Source organism: Struthio camelus, chromosome W, assembly GCF_040807025.1.
Source record: "Struthio camelus isolate bStrCam1 chromosome W, bStrCam1.hap1, whole genome shotgun sequence".
NCBI classification, from domain to species: domain Eukaryota; kingdom Metazoa; phylum Chordata; class Aves; order Struthioniformes; family Struthionidae; genus Struthio; species Struthio camelus.
Genome location: NC_090981.1, coordinates 22,780,865 through 22,794,726, shown reverse-complemented (window position 1 = coordinate 22,794,726; position 13,862 = coordinate 22,780,865). Strand labels below are relative to the sequence as shown.

Sequence of the window (13,862 nt, the reverse complement as noted above, 5' to 3'; positions counted from 1 at the left end):
CCCCACGTTCTCCTTCAGTTCTTCATTCTTGTGTTATCTCCCTTGCTGAGTAAATGTTCTCATCAAGTGGGAAACTCCAGGATAGTGCCTCTTCCCTCCTTTCTTTTTGTCATCACTATCTCTACTTTCCTCGCAAATATTTCATTAGCAGTAATGATTGAAAAGTTCCATGGTATTTTTACACAGTTATTCTGGAAACTTTATGTGACTTATAGTGGTAATTATTTTCTCCTACTTGCAAAGATCTCAGCTCACAGTACTGCCCAAATTATTGTTCTGTAATTTATACTCCTCTCTATTTGGAACATTCGTTTATAATAGGACTTACAGTCTCTGAGAAGTGGCTAACCATGCAAAGTATAAGTATTATTACAGTGTTATTTGCTCTGCTACTTAGAAACCAGCAGTCTTAGACCTTAGTAGCTCCAAATCTGGAATAGAAAGCTGATCCTGTCACAAAGAAATTACTGTTGAAGTAAAAGAGACTGCACTCAGACAGAAACATGAAAATTCAGCTGACAGTATCAGTTGATTGGTTGACAAGTGCTATTGGTGTACCAGCAGGCATAATGGAAAAAATTTTCAAATGATTGCTGAGGTTCTTCATAAGCATCAGAGACAGTGCCTGTTTGAAAATTATACAGGATGATGGAGACTGTTATAGGTCACCAGAATTAGCTAACCAATAAGCAGTTGCTAGTTTTTTTTATGTATTTCTTCCTCATTTTTGACAAATCCGGTGCAATTAAAAAAAAAAAAAAGAAGGTGAGGGTATCTAGATGGTTGCGCAAATAGAAGTCTAAAATAACACTTAAGCATCGTTTGCTTATAGGACCCAAAGCTAGCTGGGCACTTACCAAACACAGGCGATGATGGTTGCTGCTTCAGTTTGCTAAAATAAATTATTTCAATCCTGCATGAGCCATATTCATGTGAAACGAATGTGACTATCCTAACTCTGCTAGAATTCATTAGCATTGGTTGTATATGTCACTTAATATACGTATAAAGTTTTGTACTTTAAAGTATAAAAGCAGCAAACAATGATTTTAAAATGTCTGCGTTAGATTAATGAAAAAGGAAATGAGTGAGGTGGTAAAGCTGACCATCTTCTCCTGCCCTCCCACCTTTTGCTCACATTGATTTTTAATTACAGCATCCTAGAAAAACATCCCTGGAAGGAAACTCCACAGGTCACCTAAAACAATATTGCTGGTCTCTAGATTCCTTTCTTCCTTCCTTCTGGTTTGGTGAACCTCAGCAATACGGTTGAGCAAAGAGACAACGAGTCAGAAAAAAAGACGCTCCACTGGTTTAAAGAAAGACAGCGCCACTGCCTGCACTGGATTGCAGAGAGTCTGGCCCGTTATTTCTAGCAGTTAGGAAGTGAGTATTTCCATATGCCTCATGCTAACCATTCCTGATTTACTATTGGATGCAGAGTTGGGCAGAGGAGCAGTGTTGGGGTCTAACTCATTGACAGCAGTTTTGATGATAAGGGACAGCTCGGTGAAATATTTTCTTGTTAAAAATGGCAATGCCTTCCTGAAGGGAGTACTCTTCTGATGTGATATATAGCAGTGGTAATAGGTGATTGTAGATTTAATAGACAGAAATAATTAAAATTACATTGGCAAGCTTGGTCTGTCTGGGGAGAGAGCTCTAATTAAGCCACATCTCCTTTACATTATAGCTGTTCTGTCAATTTTAGTGTGATATATTTTGTCATTTTTATACAGATGAAACTTTTAGTCTTTAATAGACTAAAGAATTTACATTTTGGCAGGATTATGAAAGACTCTGTCATTTCACGTTACCAGAAATATAAAAGACTTACAGGCTAAACCCTCATCCCCTGCCTACTTCCATACAAAAAATGAGGAAAGATAGATGTGAAATTCTTTGAATAACAGCAGCTACACAATATTTATTAATGTTTTAATATTTATATTCTTTCAGGGTACAATTACGTAAGAGTGAAGTTGAGCAGATTAATTAGTATGAAACAGTGTTCAGCATACAAATATAATGAATAATAATATAGATCCTCTAAAGTCTTGAGGAAAAGGAAAAGGCAGCTCTATTTTTAAAGGACTGTAAGGCCCATATATTTTAAGTAATCAGATGAATAAAAGGATTGATGTGATTTTTATTTGCTTCATGCAGGAAAAATATGTTATTTTGGAGCAATTAAAGTTATAAGAATTTTTTTTTAATTTTTATTGGAATTATTTCTTGATGGAGATGTAAGTAGTTTTGGGGAAGAGTCATCTTTTTATAACCCTATTAAAGAGAAGCAAATACCCCTCCCCTCCCCCCCAAACCCTGATTTCTATGTTGTCAGTACTATAGATGACCCTGGGAGGAGGGTTGGCAACAGAGATAGCTAAGGACATAAATGTTATGTTTTCAAAGGTGAACCCAACCAAATTTCCTTACACATGAAATTTTTGTTGATGAAGTGGAGAAGCTGAGTTGAGGAATGAAGATGTAGTCGGTAGTGTGACTACCTTCCGATGCAGCCTTGAAGATGTGATGAGGGCAAGAAAGAGGAAGGTGCTCAGGAAACTCCAGAGTCATGGACGTGTGCCATGAAAAAGGATGAGGAGGGAAGCCTCCAACATGAGAAGGAAGCGAAACATCTAGTGCAAGAGGAACTAGGAGGAACAGCAAATGAGGCGGCTGTAGGGAAAAAGGAGGAGGGAGAGAAGACTGATAAAGAAAGCTGGTAAAGAGAAACGAAATGGCCCTTGAGGTAGGAACGGACCAGAGGCCAAGAAAGGAAGAAAAGAAAAGGAGGAGAAATGGAGAAGGTCAAAAGAAAGAGCAGGAACAGTGAACACATTCTCTGGTAAATACAAATGCTCTGGGTAACTGAGGAAGAACTGTTACAGGTACAGGGCATGAAGCAAGACACTGTAGGGATAAAGCAAGCATGTTAACTATTAACAAATATGTACTGTTCATGAATGAAGGATTTAGAGGGCCAGCAGTATGTAGCATAACAGCCTTTCAGACTGTAAAGAAACACTACAGACTGTCTAAACCAGAATTTGGTTTGACTCAAATATCCCTTGGAGAAAGTTTGTAAATGACAGCTCTGATCTAGGCCTCCTATAGTGAATTTAAAAATAGAAATAAACCTCATCTTATTAGAAATTTAAATATTTTTGAAAGACGTTATTTTAGTTTAATTGTTAGAGACAAACTGGGGAACAAATGCTGCTAATAGTGTAAGGCTTAGCTATTTCTGGATGTGATCACTATCTGCAAGGAATCGGCAAAATGTACTTTTATAGAAGTATGAGTTGGAATATGTGATGTAGTTGCCTTAATAACGGGATTGTATTTGATGACCTCAGAGAGCACAACCAGTTCTGTGCTCTTAAAGTGCTTGGCAGAAAGGGCCAAAGTGTTCAATGAATGTTTCTTCTGTATTTGACAGAGGGATCATAACGTATCGGTGAGGTACTTCCAGCCCCGCCCGGTGGTAACTTAAAAGTCATTAACGGAATGTAATTTGGATGTACATGAACAATTTTATTTTTTTTAATTTCAGTTCGATTGAATAGCTTGCACAAGGATACTGATAAAGAGTTGGTTAGGAAGGGTCCTGGCCTACTGATGTGCATTTTCAGTGAATCTTGGAGTACTTGGAACACTTCTGTTTCTAGGGAGAATGTTATTCTTTAAAGAAATCAGGCAGGATGATAAGCATAAAAATAAACTAAGTTATTCTATTACTCCTAAGCACAGTGACCAAAAAGTAGATGTGGCTTTCAATCCATAGAGAAATGTAAAGATTGTAGATATCATTAATATCAATAAATACAATTTTATGGATAGCAGACCTTTTAAACACATCTCTGAATGCTGCCTGCATGAGTGCGATAGACTTAGACTTTCCATCAAAAATCAAAGCAAGCCCAGAGGTACTGACCTCTACCGATTAAGTTTGGCTCATGAGGGAAAGAATAAGAGAAGCAAACATGTTGTGTGTGCGACGTCCAGCCTGGCTCTGAGGCTGCCGATGCCACCGGGCTGTGCCAGCTCTTGGGTGCTGTGGCTGTGGCAAGGTGTAGGAGAAGGCCAGTGCCATGCTGTCAAATAGCCTGAACCTGTGTTTAAGGCAGGCCAACAAAAGGACAGACATGCAATCAAAAGACTCATTAAGTCTCCAGGGAAACCTGTAGCAAATTTTAAACAAGTCTGATCTTTAGCAGTGAATTTACGTTGGTTCACATCTCTGCATTGGATGGCCAGAGATTAAGAGTGTAATTTTTTTTTACATGAACTGTGAGTTGTTTGTTGGGGCCTAAGTCATGAAATAATAAAGAAATAGTTTGAATTAAGTGATCAGCCGTCTTGTGTTTGAGTATTTCTGAGTCAAGGGAATATTGTCAAGGATAGTTCATGTGGAATCTGTGGCGCCCAAACATACATAAGAATATTACTTATAGATTAGTAAATTGTGAACAAGACGGTGAAATGGTCTGTAGACTGTTTGTGACTAGACTTTAGTTCTATATTCATAAATTGCTCATTGCAAACTATTTATACATATATCTATGCACAAAGTTGCAGAGCCTCAAGACACTAATAAATGCAGTAACTTATTTTGTAACATCAGTTAGTCTGAGTCATCAAAATAATATAGCTGGAAAATGACAAATTTCCATCCAGTACACATATTCCCTTAGGCTTTTTCACTGAGTAATTAATTTCATGTAGCTAATGAAGGTTTTTTTTGTTTTATCTGCAAAATATCACAAAGTGTGTGTGTGTGTTTGTAGATATACACACACACATATACAGATATCCATCAAAGATATAAATAAATCTTGATTGGAATTTGTGAGTTGTTTGCTCCCGTTTTGGTAAAAATAAAACCTCTTAAAAGGCAGTCAACCTCACAGCATATAGGTTCATTTGTTATCACAATTTGCTCCCTGTTAATTAATTTCTAAAATCATATCAGATTATTGCCTAAGTAAAGAAAAATAATTAAATGGTCACATGAATTAAATTCTATGTAAGGGACAAAAATACACATTAGAGAGAGAATAATACCCTAACACGTTACTGTAATCTCCTTGTTTATCACCAGCACATCTCTCCTAACAGACCAGAGGAAGCTTCTAAGTTTCCTTAACAGTGGTAAGGAGCCTTGTGCCCCATGGAGTTGTTCAGGCAGCCTCAAAATGTTCCTGGGCAAAGATGCTGTATGGACAGGAGATTTGAATTTTAACAGAGAGCTTCTAAAATGTCAGGAAGTGCGGAAATATGGACACGTGCACAGTGTATAGCTCACGCGCAGTAGGTCCAACGTATCTTGGCGTGCTGGACTTAGCGCGTAAGTAGTGCTCTCCATGGTGTGCGTGTGCAGTAGCCCAGTGAGGCTGCTTGACATGTAGAAAACTTGAAAAAATGTTCAAAATCTCCTTTTACATTCAGATAAAGATTGTAAGGGAAAGGGATGATCTTTTCCTTTGCCTTCTCCAGTCCTGAGTGAGTCAATGCTTTCCTTAATCCTCACATCCTGACTTTTCCATAGAATAGATGTGTTTCAGAGGCTATTAAAACTTGAAAGCACATGGTTTATCTGTTTAGCAGTGTTAACTCATACCTTATCCTTGAAAATCTAGTCTAGACAAAGTGCTTAACTGAAGAAGCCTTTAGCACATTAAATTAAAGTAGTATTTTGCTATCCCATTAAGGTGATTTCAGCCAGATGTAAACCCAGTGCCTTTTGTTATGCTTTGCCATGCATGTTGAAGTTTTAACTTGGCAACAAGGTTGATTCCTGTTGGTAGATCACATTGCTGTGTTTTTCTTCTCTCTCCCGTATGAGAGCGCTTGGGTAAGGCTGAGAAGCTCTGAAAAATTCTCTAGAGCTGAAGGTGAAGATAGAGAGTGTGTTCAGTTGTTCAGTTCCGGATCAACTCCCTTTCTTGCTTTTTCCATAGTCTCATGAATGGAGGAAAAAGGCGTCTGTCTGTGGCTTTCATGGATGCAAAGGAACTGTTACCGTTTTTTCTTTCACTGGCTCAGCTCCTGCATGGGTTGTCTTGTTAATGGTTTCAGCTCATGAACAGACCATCTGCTTTTACATATGTAGTCAGACTGTAATTTTTCCTCAACTTGATAGTTATAGTGCCTTTGCCTTTGTGGCAGGAAACTCTCCAAGCGTCTTTAAGTTATAGTTTGAACAAAGAGCAGAAACACCTTAGCGGAGAATGGGGAGAAGTACTGTGACTTGGAGCTGGGCACTTTGTTCCATTCCTTGCTGGTGCTAACGGCGGCCGCCGATCGTGTCGTCCTCAGTAAATACATGCTTTGCTTTAACTGTGATTTGCTCCATTTTCCTAAAGATTATTAAAGGTCAAATTCTGTTCCAGAATATGATATATGCATATATAAAGGATAATTTATTCTTGAACGCTATCTTTTTACTGCCATGCAAGAAGGCATTGCCTCTTCTGGCATGCTAGAAAATTTCATGTTGCCTTTCTCATGTAAAGTAATGTTTAAACTTCTTGAATACCAACGAGTTGCTCACTTAATACAAACATATGTTTAGCTGAAAATATATCCTCTAAATTAATAATCAGTGTCAGATAACATAATATAGCTATAATTTATACAAACCATAGCTGTTAACATGAAAAATTAGTAGTATTTATGCTATGGAATTTTGTTTTTACATATATATTATTTATGTATTATTATATTTATTATCTATTTACTATATCAGGAGAAGTTTGCTATCCTAAATGTGTAAGAAAGAATGTATGTTGTAATAATTGAGAGGAAACCTGAGTTACGCAGAAGCAAGTACATCAGTTGACAACAAAAATGTTATTTTCACTGACCTGATATAAAAATAGGTTGTTCCTAAGCAAAGCAGAGCAAAAAGCACTTGGAATTTTTTGAAATAATCTATATATTTTGTTTAGTAAGATGATTTACCACCTCTAATCTGAATTTTACTGTTGTTAGACTGAGATTCAGGGAGGCCAAGAATTCTAAGGATCTGTCATCCATGTAGACATTAAGTCACTAACCATTATCATAGCAAATGCTTCCAGTACATAAATTTAAAATACCTTCATCAATTCATTTAAGGAGATAATAAATTTCATTCAGTATAGTGGCCTTATAATGCAATTACACACAACTTGGATGCCTCTCAAATGATTACTAAATATATTATGTTTGATGCAGGAAGTAATCCTAAATCTTTTCTGGTACAAATCCTTTCTCTTCCGATGGGACATAAACACGTACGGGTTAAAACCAGTTTATTAATAAAGTCATCATCTTCTGGGTTTCCACCACACCTATTTCCAAATGTGATGTTTGTGCTGTTTAATGCTAGGGGTACGCTGGAAAGGAAGTCCAGGGATTAAGCATTAAACAAATAGTGAGCTGTTATTACTTTGGCAGACAACATTTTTCTTAACTTTCTTGGGTTGGGGGAAGGTATTTAAAACCATACACACACACACATATGCACACACACACACATGTGTATATATGTTTATATGATTATATGCATATATATATGTAAAAGTATGCATAAATTTAATTTGCCACTTGCAGAGCCTAAAATGGATGCTAAGAGATTGAGATACATAAAGTCCGATTGAAATCCTCATCATGTTGTGTAGTGGCAGCGCTGATATAAAACACGTGCAAAGAGGAAATGGATATTAGCTACTCTCATGCCGTAACTGCCCTAAAAAGGAAAATACTCAGCGCTCTCAGCAACAAATGCTGTAGAACACTTCTGGGAGATGACAGGTGAAAATATAGCTCTATGACCTTTGAAAGCTAACTGGCTCTTATTATATCTGTAGTTCAGACTAAAATCCAGCATGTATGCCGTGATTTCTGAGCATGGCTGACATTTCGTAATTACTTCCTCCTGCTTACTCCACCGCAGCAAGGAGCGAGGGGGAAGTAAATGTGAAGCGAAGGTCTCGCTGTCTTGCCTGGCCCTGATCATTTCTGTTGAAAGGAATTTCAGTAAATCTAAACGTGAAGCGCTAGCTGCTGGTTTCTAACAAGCATGCAAAGAGAAAAGTCCCATATGTTTTCTGTCTGTGTGTATGAATACGCACATTATATGTGTGTGTGTATATGTATATAGTATGTATGTATACATATATATACATAGGTTGTATATGTGCGTATGTATATATATGCATATGTCTAAAACTTAATATAAAACATGTTAATACAAATCCAGAACCGTACATAAAAGCACAGCTGAGGAACGTCCATCTTTCGCTTTCACTGCACAGTCATTGCAGATCGCTTTACCAAAGGCCAGACCTCCGGTGGCTATTAACTTAGCTCGTTTTCTTTTTACAAGGGAACTTGCAGTTCTTTCACATCAGTTAATGCAGTTTCTGGTAAAGAGACTGCTCATTTATTATCACGTCTAAAACAGGGGAGAAAATACCTACAGGAGCACTCCTAAAACAAAGCAAGTGATGTGGTTCGCTCAGGTTCTTTTAGTCACTCGAGTGGAAGGGGCTTCCTTCTAACTCTGCATCTTTATTTGTTGTTTTCATAGGGCTTCTGCATCACTGTTGAAGCAGAAAAGATGCAAAAAGGGCTGGACTAGTGAAATCTTAATTACCTTGTATGGTAAGAAAAGAACAGTGCAGGTGTGGTAAGTGCATGATGAATTATGATTAAATCTGATGTTTTGCATTCATAGTGTTGCATTTTTTCCCCCACGCTTTCAGTTTTCTTTTTTTCCTTACTGCATATTTCAAATAATTTATTTTTGGAAATTGGCTTATAGAGACTTTATGGACTGTATTTTCACGCATTTTTATATATATTCCTTTGCCAGTTCTTGAATTTGCCAAAAATAATATCAGCACAAAAATGTCAAACATAATTGCTCAGCAATGATTTCTGAAAGTATAAAGGGACACAAAGATGATGACCAACAACTCTTAAGAACTGCAGATAAATTTGATAGCAGAAATATGCTCCTCGGCCCCAAAGCCTTGGGTGGCGGGAACTGGAGGTGGCTCAGTGGTGGCCGCTCGGCCCAAGCCGCACCCGCCGCGGGCACTGCCTCCTGCCAGGCGTTGCGGTCCCCTAACTGCCGCCTGCCGCTGCAGCCAGGCTTGCGGGCTCCAAAATACCCTCCTCTGGGAGCCGTCGCCAAGCTGTCCCGGACCTCGGGAGCGACCCAGGCTTGCAAGACCCAGAGGCTGGGGCTGTTCCCAAGCTCCACGCTGGAGGTGCCGTGGCCCGGTTGCAAACAGGTCTTGTAAGGGTCTTACACGTTTCATGTTTATGCATGTTACATGTATTCATACTACCCTAAAGGCTTAGTACAATAGATTAATATTTTGTTTTGTTATCACTACCTCTTCCGGTATCAGTGCTGCCTGTTTACTATGTCCAGCTTTCTGTCCTTCAGGTGCAGCTTTGCAAGCCTACCCCTTCCTCAGGCAAAGACTCCTGACATTAGCTTCTGTCTTGACTTCATGTCTCTGTTTTCCAGCCCCTTGTTCAGCTTGCACCTGCTTTTCTGCTTCTCAGAGTCCCTGACAGATTCCTTCCCTCTGATCTGATCGCCCATTTATCACCACATGAAGCTCGAAGACAGTGATTCAAGAGAAATCACAATGTTATTTACGTATTTCATATTATAATGTGTGTATAATACCATCCACTACCTTCCTTCCCCCGGTTCTTCTGTTAAAGTCCATGTCTCACATGTCTCACTTTAATTCACAGAGAAGTAGGAGAATGAAAATGAGAATTCATTTCCATTCATTCTTCATAATTAAAAACATCAGTATTGTCTTGTGTCTAATATTGTCTAAACTTCTTTCCTCTTTCTTAGTTTATTAACCTATGTTTAATTAATTGGCTGTTATTTTCTTATACTGTATCTGCAGCTCTCCCGTTCAAAACTGCTTGTGTGCCATTGCCTTCTAGTAGTCCCTCGTGAGAAAAGTTAGTCGCGGGTTCTGATCTGTGTTGCTTTTTCCTGAACTCATCCCAGAGAAGGAGACAGACACAGACTTGAGGAGTGAGAACAGAAAGATCACTAAGTCAGCTGAAGTCTTTCTCAGAGTTTCCAGTACAGGCATCGTTCCTCAGCATAGATTTTCCTTTCCGTAGGAATGGACAGATGATTTGGTCCCCAGAGTGCCTTTCTCCCTCAGGAACCAACAGACCGGATGATCTGCGCTGCTATACTGACCTATCTCCAACCTCAGTTGACTTTCTATTGGCCTGGAGGAAACTTGGCTTGCTCTCCTCTCTCTCGTCCTTGCTTGCCCTCATACAGCTAGATAGCTGTGGTGGGACTTAACACCGACCAGTACTAGCACAACTTCAGGTACCATAAATCCCCACCCTAAAAATAGTTGCCTGTTCTCAGTAAGATAACTCGTTCATTTCTCCTGCCACCCTTGATCCAATGAAGCTTAATTGCTGAACATCTTCAAGCCTGACCAGGTATAGTATTATCTAGATATGGTCTCTTTCACATAATAGATGTCATAGTCTGCAGGAGTGATTTCACCAGAGCTTGGAGAAAAAGCCTGTTACTTCCCTGCTCTATGACAAGTACACCTTCATTTAGCAAACTTACATTGTATTGACCTTTTTTTATTATTATTCCATATTGCAAACTCAATGAATAATTTTTGTTGTCTGGAGAGAAATATACTCAGTTATTCCTCCCCTAGGAAAGGAGAGCTGAAAATTCAGACTTCTCACATGATATAAAATGCACCAAAAATATGTTTTGACCCTATCAGAATGTTCTATTTCTTTGAGGTCAAATGTTTACCTCTGATAAAGGTAGCAATGTTCTGTTCTGGCGTCATTTCACTTTGAAGTGACTAAGTTATTGTGAAAAGCTAAATATTCCAGTGATTTCTGCTGCACATTTTGATGTAACCAGTGCTTTCCTGAAAAATGTTTCAGTTTCACAGAAGCAGCAGTCTCTGATGGGAAAACTATTTGCTGGGAATTTTTTAGACAGCTCAACCCATGATGGAGAATTGAGCTGCAGGAAACTTTTTGTTCCTGTGTCTCCTTAGTTGAGCTGCTACAAGTGGGACACACTACAAAGCTGAAAGTGCGCCAGCGCTTTCCTTGCTGGGCCAGTGAACGCGGCCATTGCTGGAGTTTGGCCACATGGGAACAACAGGCTCGAGCAGTCAAGCAGAGGACTTCTGGCTCAACAGCGTTCTTCCCCAGTATGAGCTAATGAAATGAAAAACTTGTACCATTTTGCTGTAGCCTGGCTGCTTTAATTAGAATACATGTTATGTACACGCTCATTAGATTCATCAAACTGCAGGCTGTAGTAATACACTGTCTATGTTTTTAATCTTTGTAGATTGCTTGGGTTTTTTTGTTTGTGTTTCATTTGTTGTTCCTCAGACGTTTCATTTGGGAGGAACTTAATGCCCTAAGTCAGTTAGGGAAAATACTAATTAACTATAGTCCTAATCCTGCTTTTGATAAAACCCCGTTTATACAAATTCTCAAGGCATATTGCTACCTACTTTTGTGTTTTTCTATAGTCCTTTGTATTTCTTTGATTTACAGGTCTGCGATTATAAGTCTTGTTGTACATTTGCCACCTGTTGGGGTCTCTGAATATATACTTTTTGGATGTGGGATTTGGAGCCTGACTGTGTTCAGGAGTAAACTTCACAGTTGTTTCCAGAATCCAACTGTCTTGTTGCTTTTCACTTGTATATTGCAATACATCTGCTTAATGTTTATTTTTGGGATCCAATGATATTGACATAGGCTCCACTTCAAACAAAGCGTTGTTATTTAGTAGCAGACATTAGCTGTATTTTAAAATGTTTGTTTTTCTATCTCTACATATTTTTTTCCTTCTCCCTTGGAAATGTTTCCTCTACTGCAAGCGAAATCTGAGAGAAATTATTAGGCAGGACCTGAGTGGCCCGGGGAACTGGAAGAACAAGGTGCTGAACCCAGCAGCAGGGCAGACTCCGCCACATCCAATCTGAAGAAGATAGATGCTGCAGCTGAAAAGCTGGAAATTACCAGGAATTGAAGCACAATGCTGCAGGCAGACTGTGCTGATTATGGCTCACCAAGGAGTTTGTTATCTTGCAGTAGAGGGGACAACCTTAGAAGAGAGCCTGAAACATGAGGAGAACTCTGTAATTGAACCTTAGGCATTATATTATCAGTGGAGCAAGAGTGAGATAAATTGGAAATGGGAACTGGATAATGGTTAATCTGCTGTAGGGATCCCAAGAAGGAAAGGATGGACTACAGAGCTGCTAAGCCCGGTGATGCAGTGCTGCACGCGAAGAAAGGAGAAGGAAGCGTTGTAGGCCATCACGCTTTTACTGAGGAATTTTCATTTGCATCCATAGTTGGGATGAGAACCTCACAAAATGAGTGAGCTTGGGTATTATATGCAATATACAATGAATGCAGTATCTCGGTCAGAATTTGTTATGCTAGAGCTCCAAGATAAGATTTTTTTTTTCGTAGAAGATAATTGCCCTATTAAAATCCCAATTTATTTGGCTTACAGCATTGCTTTCATCCATTAATTTCTCAGCTCTCATAGAGGAGGGGGAATAATTAACTTTGTCAGGCAACATCTCACCTATTCTAGTGAAGAAAAAACTTAGAAGAGAAACTGGTAATTTTTTTGTATTAGGATTTTTTTGGGTGTTCTCAAATTAAAATGCATTTCTTAACTGCAAATTGTGGCTCCCAATGGGATCTGAAAAGTAGAATTACTTACAAATCTGTTATGCTCAGAATGTGACAGATTTCAGGACAAGTTCTAGAACTTGGATTTATGCCACTTCGTCTACTTCCATAGGAACCCACCTTAAATTTTGAAGTTAGAAGTAAAGAAATGGCTCACTTATGATTAGAGGAGTACTTTTTTTATGATGCATTGAGAAGTAGCAAATTCTCCCTGCAGGTATAAGAATTATCTGAATTACTGATTTGTTGAAAAAAAATCCGTATTCTGTAAACTGAAAAAAAAAAAAAAAAAAAAAAAGAAAAGGAATCTGAAACTTACATTATGGAGCCATTCATAGCTGCTAGGTCTCCTGAAGCTGGCGGAAGAAGCCTTGGTGGTAGCTGGAGCTTGTGTGATGCCATGTCCCCTTGCTGGGTTGTGTGGGCACTTGTTGCTCTTCAAGAACAGGCCATACAGGTAGAAGGAGGCAACGGTTCACAGCCAGGAGCTCCCCCGAAGCCCTCCAAATGTTACAGGGATTATACATAGCCAGGAGCTTTGTGGAAAGTGTTGTTAGTATATGACCATCACAAAAAGGTAACGGGGGGAGGGGGGGTGTCCTGATTTTGGAAGTTAAGCACACGTGGTTCAGCTGTTGGCATCTAAGAGTAAGGGTGTTGGTGTTCCAGCAACAGAACTGGAATTTGCAGTAGATAGAATTGGGAAAGTTATAGAAATAAAAGGAAGAGGAGGTACCAGCTGGAACAAAGACAAATGATACCTATTAAAAATCTGTTTAAAATATAGGTCATTCTAAAAGCATTCTAAAATCTAGTCTGCACATGTCATGTATGGGTACTACAAGTGCAGATCTTATTTTAGCCATTTAGATATCTATTGTTTTGAATACTTTTTTAGCATCTTTACAGATTTCACAGCTGTTCAACTTTACTAACAAAAATTGTACAATAGGGACACCGTTGATATGATTTCAGAACATGGATACAATCATTTATTCGTGGCATGCTTGTCACAAGAAAAATGTTTTGTAAAATCGTTGTTGTATCAACAATATTGTTATGATGAGACCTGAATTCTTTTAAGGCATTTTTTAAATGATTTT

The 13,862-nt window shown here is 38.7% G+C and overlaps 1 long non-coding RNA gene across 3 annotated transcripts in view; it reads left to right on the top strand.

Moving 5' to 3' along the window:
• The window catches only part of LOC138064249 (uncharacterized), a 64,008-nt gene extending 50,395 nt beyond the window's left edge, over positions 1-13,613 (top strand). For 2 of the 3 annotated variants that reach the window (XR_011137525.1, XR_011137524.1), the window contains 2 exons: positions 8,582-8,680; positions 10,159-13,613. This is a non-coding gene — a long non-coding RNA (uncharacterized lncRNA). The remainder of the gene's footprint in view (positions 1-8,581; positions 8,681-10,158) is intronic. The other variant, XR_011137526.1, reaches the window with a different exon arrangement.
• The last annotated feature ends 249 nt before the right edge of the window (positions 13,614-13,862 follow it).